The sequence below is a fragment of the Maniola hyperantus genome, chromosome 10 (genome assembly GCF_902806685.2).
Source record: "Maniola hyperantus chromosome 10, iAphHyp1.2, whole genome shotgun sequence".
NCBI lineage: Eukaryota > Metazoa > Arthropoda > Insecta > Lepidoptera > Nymphalidae > Maniola > Maniola hyperantus.
This window is the reverse complement of record NC_048545.1, coordinates 3018243-3024388: the sequence shown is the minus strand read 5'-3', so window position 1 is coordinate 3024388 and position 6146 is coordinate 3018243.

Sequence of the window (6146 nt, the reverse complement as noted above, 5' to 3'; positions counted from 1 at the left end):
ATCATTATCAACCTATGGACGTCCACTGCTGAACATAGGTCTCTCAACAAGTCCATACGACTTCCACACGCCACTGTGGAAGTCCCTACAAGAGTCCTATGTCCAGCAGTGGACGCCGCTTGAATCCAGCGACTCATTTCGTCAATCTTTCAGAAGTAGAATGGATAATAATAATTTGGATATTAATTTCAGTGGAGTTCGTACTATCGAGAAGAGGAAGGAAAATGATTAAAATAAATGGTTACACGTACACCCCAAGACCTGGTTCTGGTGAAAGGGTGCGCTGGAAGTGCTCAACTCACCAGCCCAACGGCTGCCGAGCTGCTGTGATCACCGTTGGCAACGAGATACTGTGTGTTAACGAATCACACACCCATCCACCTACAAAAAATGTTTATTGTGATGTTGTGTATTATTAAATAAATTTTATCTTTCTATTTCCTTTTATTACATTTTATTTTTTTCTCTATAGTTGTAGTTTTCCTATTTACCAATTCTACTTTAATATGTACTTACATAAAATGTAAATATATTATTAAATAAATTTTATCTTTCTATTTTTTTTATTAAGTTTTTATTTTTCTCTATCTTTGTAATTTTCCTATCTAACAATTCTACTTTAATATGTAATTACATAAAATGTAAATATAACTATGGTGCTAAATGATATATTATCTAAATATATAAAAGGAAAAGGTGACTGCCTGACTGACTGACCTATTAACGCACAGCTCGAACTACTCGACAGATCGGGCTGAAATTTGGCATGCAGATAGCTATTATGACGTAGGCATCCGCTAAGAAAGGATTTTTGAAAATTCAACCCCTTAGAAAAAAGATTTAAAAATCCTGTATTAAAATATTCACAATATGTTCCAAATAAACCATCTGACTGACGCTAGAGGTTAACGAACGTTGCGTAAATAGGAACGCGTCGTAGGTGGAGCATTGACCCAAGTTTTGCACGCTATGCATTGCGGGTTCGAAAAATCACTAAAAATAAAGGCAAATGGTTATTGGCATTGGATTGTTTTTAGGTAGTCTATTATTAACGTTAAGTTTTTGCTAGTGTTCTGGTTACAGCCTGTATCATTTTCTCTTCAAACAAGTCTAAATGCGCTGCGAGTCCAATATAATAATGCGTTCAGGATTTTGTTGCGGCAACCTCGGTTCTGTAGTGCATCGGCGATGTTTACTGAGGCGCGGACAGATGGCTTCGATGCCATCTGGCGCAACAGCCTCACTATTGTCCAGAGTCCGTGGAAGCAGCAACAGCATCCTGCGCATGATAGCTGACAAAATGGATAGTCCTCTGATGGGGAAACTCGTGCAGAGGACTAAATCCCTTTTAGTTATTAAGTACTAACTTAGTGATTATGTATTTTGTTACTAACTCCTTAGTGTTTAAGTTTTAACATAGGTAGTTATTAAGTATTTATTGTTAGTAACACTTAATCTATTTTTGTTCTATTAAATAAATAATTATTATTATAAAATTATTAAATAAGTCTTTCTACTTTCAGTTGAAGTCGAATGGCTGATCTCCAAAAAAGGCAAACGTTTGTTAAAGCTAAATGGATATACATACTCTTCGAGGCCAAGCGGTAGTTCCAAAACCCGTTGGAAATGTTCCACACACCAGCCCTATGGATGTCATGCCATCGTCCACTCTTCAGGGAACGAGGTTTACATCATCAATGATGTGCATACCCATCCCCCTGTTATAACTAAGTATTATTTCTAGATATTAAAATAACTAGCTGATGCCCGCGACTTCGTCCGCGTGGAATTAGGTTATTCAAAAGTCCAGTGGAAACTCTTTGATTCTCCGGGATAAAAAGTAGTCTATGTCACTCTCCAGGTCTTTATCTATACCCATGCAAAAAATCACGTCTAGCCGTTTTGCACCGTTGTGACGTAATTGAAGGACAAACCAACAAACCAACAAGCAACACACTTTCGCATTATGTTTTTTTGCTCTTATTGTTTTTTTGAATGTGTCGTTTTGTTTCAATTGATTTTTGTAGCTGTGAAGTCACCCGTAACATAACTGAAAACTAGCGCTTTGTATGCGCGAGCGCATGTAATGCAGGACTTTATCTCAGATTACTAATTACTAGCGACCCACCTCGGCTTCGCATAGGTAGCTTATTACAATTTTCGTAGGGATCTCTATTTTTTTAAATAAATAATAGCCTATGGAGTAACCTTAGGAATGATGTAGCTTTCTACTGGTGAAAGAATTTCCAAAATCGGTTCAGTAGTTCCAGAGATTACTTCCTACAAACAAACTTAGGAACTTGACCTCTTTATAATATTAAGTAGTATACCACGTGCATGAATTATTAATTGTTTAAATTCTATAAAAATTGTCGACATTACCCTATTCAATAGGATAGGTATAAGTGTATGGCGAATGAAATGGAAATAAATAACTTTTAAAAAACTATGATTTTTTATTTGTAAATTGTTTTAAATTCCTAAAAATTTATTATCGCCCCCCCCCCCCCCCCCACGTTCGTTTATTTGGGCCCTATGGTTCATATATTACTTTTTTTATACAGAATTGACCACCAAGGCGTTGTCTTATTTGAGAGTAAAGCCAGGTGCAAAACCATTAACTGGCCAAATCGCCACTGCAAAATCTCTTATCGAAAAGAGAATAAGCATGAAAGCTGCAGCAAAGTCTTCAGGCATTAGTGAATCTACTCTTCGCAAAAAACTTGATCATCATGAACCTGTGTTTTCAAGCGGTCGTAAGCCAATCTTCAATGCTGATCAGGAAGCCCAACTTTTTTTTTATTCTGAATTTTTTGGAACCTTTTTTTTTATTTTTATTCTGAATTTTTGGGATCTTTTAATAACTATGTGACTATGTCAGATCCATAATAACCTAATTACACTTCTCTCTATTTTAACTTAGTACATAAAATTCTTACGTTTCTATTATCCTTAAAATAAATTCAAAAATAGTTCTCGCGGCTGTGGAAAAAGCCACCGCGAGGACGCTTTGGAAAACGGAGCGAGACCAATAATTAATCTATGACCCACATCTAATAAATTAAGGCAAAACCGAGTCATCATTGCGGCTCGCCTTTCTTCGTTACTCTTTGAAATGAAACGTATGATAAAAGCTCTGGTCTAACTATGATTGACATAAGGCGATTGGCTTTCAATTATGCTGCAGCAAACAATATCGGAAATAGATTTGACGAATCATGTAAAACAGCTGGGCCTAAGTGGGCTAGGAGTTTTGTATTTCGACATCCTGAGTTGAAGTTCCTGCGACCAACAATTGCGAATAAAGATAAGGATAGCTCTCAATAAGCTAATTTATCAATTTAACAGTAATCTCTGACCTATAATTATAAAACGAAAATTATTACTAAAGATTCGTGACTTTTTATTCTTTCAATTAATCTGCAAAACATTTGAATACTGAATGCTAATTTATTAGGGGGAGTGTGTAAATTGAATGATTGAGAAAAGTTTTCTGAGTCTTGTTTGGGTTTTGGAGACTCAAATGTGAATCACAATCACACAGAAACAGGCCATATATGAAATTTGCTTAGCCATAGTTTTACCCCCGTATGCACGTTTATTTGTGCCATGTGTGTAATATAAATTCCTTTGTTACAGAGCTTACCATCATGCCGATATCTTATATGAGAATAAAGACGGAAGTAAAGCCAGTAACAGAGAAACAAATTGCCACTGCAAGATCTCTTATCGAAAAGGGAGTAACCAAGAGAGCTGCGGCAAAGGCTGTAGGCATTAGTGAATCTGCTCTTCGCAAAAGACTTAATCGGCGTAAACCTGCATCTTCTATTGGTCGCAAGCCCACTTTTAGCGCAGATCAGGAGGCAGAAATTGTTACTCATTGTAAGAAAATGTATGCTGCAAACTCTGGTCTAACTATGGTCGATATACGGCGGACGGCTTTCCAATATGCTGCGGCAAATAAAATCAAGAATAGATTTGACGAATCATCTAAACAAGCTGGGCCTGATTGGGCTAGGAGTTTCGTGTTTCGTCATCCTGAGCTGAAACTTCTGCGACCAGTAGCTGTAAATTTAGCTCGAGATAAGGATAGCTTTCAGGAAGGAAGTTCTAATCTTTTGCAAAAATCTCTGACTGACTGATTGTGATACGAAATATATAAAAAATATTTTTTGTTCTTTGAATTTTTTAAAACCTTTACAATCTTTTAAATAGATGAAAGTTGAATTCTCATAAATGAATGTGCAATGCGCAAATTACCAAGTGCGTAAATATACTATGAGCACAACTTATATAGATAGAATAGAATAGAATAGAATAGAATGTTTTTTTATTCATGTAAACTTTTTAAAAGTGCTTATGAATAGTCAGGTTTAATTTACCACTGGTTCGGAATGCCGTTCCTACCGAGAAGAACCAGCAAGAAACTCGGCGGTTGCTCTTTTTAATTTTTCAATTTACAATGTTATTATACCGTACTATACAAGCCATTGCAGCCCCGTGCATTGCTGGAGCGAGTCAAATCCAAGCTTTTTTATCGTTTACATAGTTTGCGACTGTATAATATGCTTTTTTTAGGAGCATACTTTTAACACATTTTTTAAACTTGTGTAAAGGCAAGTCTAAAATTGCTTGTGGAATTTTATTATAAAATATTACACTCATTCCCACAAATGACTTTCGCACCTTCCAGAGGCGGAGCGCAGGAGTAGATAGAGTAGATACTTCATACATCGGTCGATAGAGATGTTCCAATCCTGCGGAGTGACAGGAGAGGGGATAAACTGACCGAAAGGACAAATTTGAATTATTTTTCTTCTTAAGAATCGGGTATATAGGTACTGCCGACTGTAAACCCGACTCCACCGTAAATATCAAGGACATTGTCCCACTGTATGTTACACATTATTATGATGACTAAAATCAGTACCCTTATTATAAATGCGAAAGTGTGTTTGTTTGTTGGTTTGTTGGTTTGTCCTTCAATCACGTCGCAACGGTGCAACGGATTGACGTGATTTTTTGCATGGGTATAGATTTTGACGACCTCCCTGGCGCAGTGGTGAGCGCTGTGGTCTTAATAGTGGGAGGTCCCGGGTTCGATTCCTGGCAGGGGTTTTATAATTTCTAAATTTCTGGTCTGGTCTGGTGGGAGGCTTCGGCCGTGGCTAGTTACCACCCTACCGGCAAAGCCGTGCCGCCAAGCGATTTAGCGTTCCGGTACGATGCCGTGTAGAAACCAAAGGGGTATGGGTTTAATAAAAACTGCCATACCCCTTCCAGGTTAGCCCGCTATCATCTTAGACTGCGTCATCACTTACCACCAGGTGAGATTGCAGTCAAGGGCTAACTTGTATCTGAATAAAAAAAAAAAAAAAAAAAAAAAAAAAGATAAAGACCTGTAGAGTGACATAGGCCGCTTTTATCCCGGAAAAGCAAATAGTTCCCACGGGATTTTTAAAAACCTAATTCCACGCGGACGAAGTCGCGAGCATCAGCTAGTTTTGAAATAATTCTTTGTTACAGAATTCAGTGATACACCACGAACCAAAAGAAAAAATCCGAACAGGAAGCCAGTAACCGAACTACAATTTGTCATTGCCAAATCACTTATCGAGAAAGGAAAAAGCAAAAGGGCTGCTGCAAAGCTTACGTGCGTCAGTGAGGCGGCTCTTCGCAAAAGACTGAGACTTGATAAAGTTGCAAATTCAGGCGGTCGTAAGCCCACTTTTGCTGCCGATGAGGAAGCAGCACTCGTTGCGTATTGCAAGCAAAATATGATTGGTTCATCTGGTCTGACTATGACTTATATAAGGCAGCTGGCTTTTCAATACGCTGCGGCAAACAAAATAGACAACAGATTTGATAAATCAGCTAAAATGGCTGGGCGTGATTGGGTTAAAAGTTTTTTATCACGCCATCCTGAATTATTATCGCGCCGGTAATAAAGCATATGATACCTCGAATAAACCTTTTTTTTTTCTATTTCTATAAATACGATCCACCGCCTTCCTTATCCACTCGCTCTCTACACTTTCTTGAGGCATCAGCGCAGCAATTAACAATGAGGGATGATCTCCTGGCCTACACATTTACGAAACGTTTGCGGCGACAAACCAACAAACAAACACACTTTCGCATTTAAT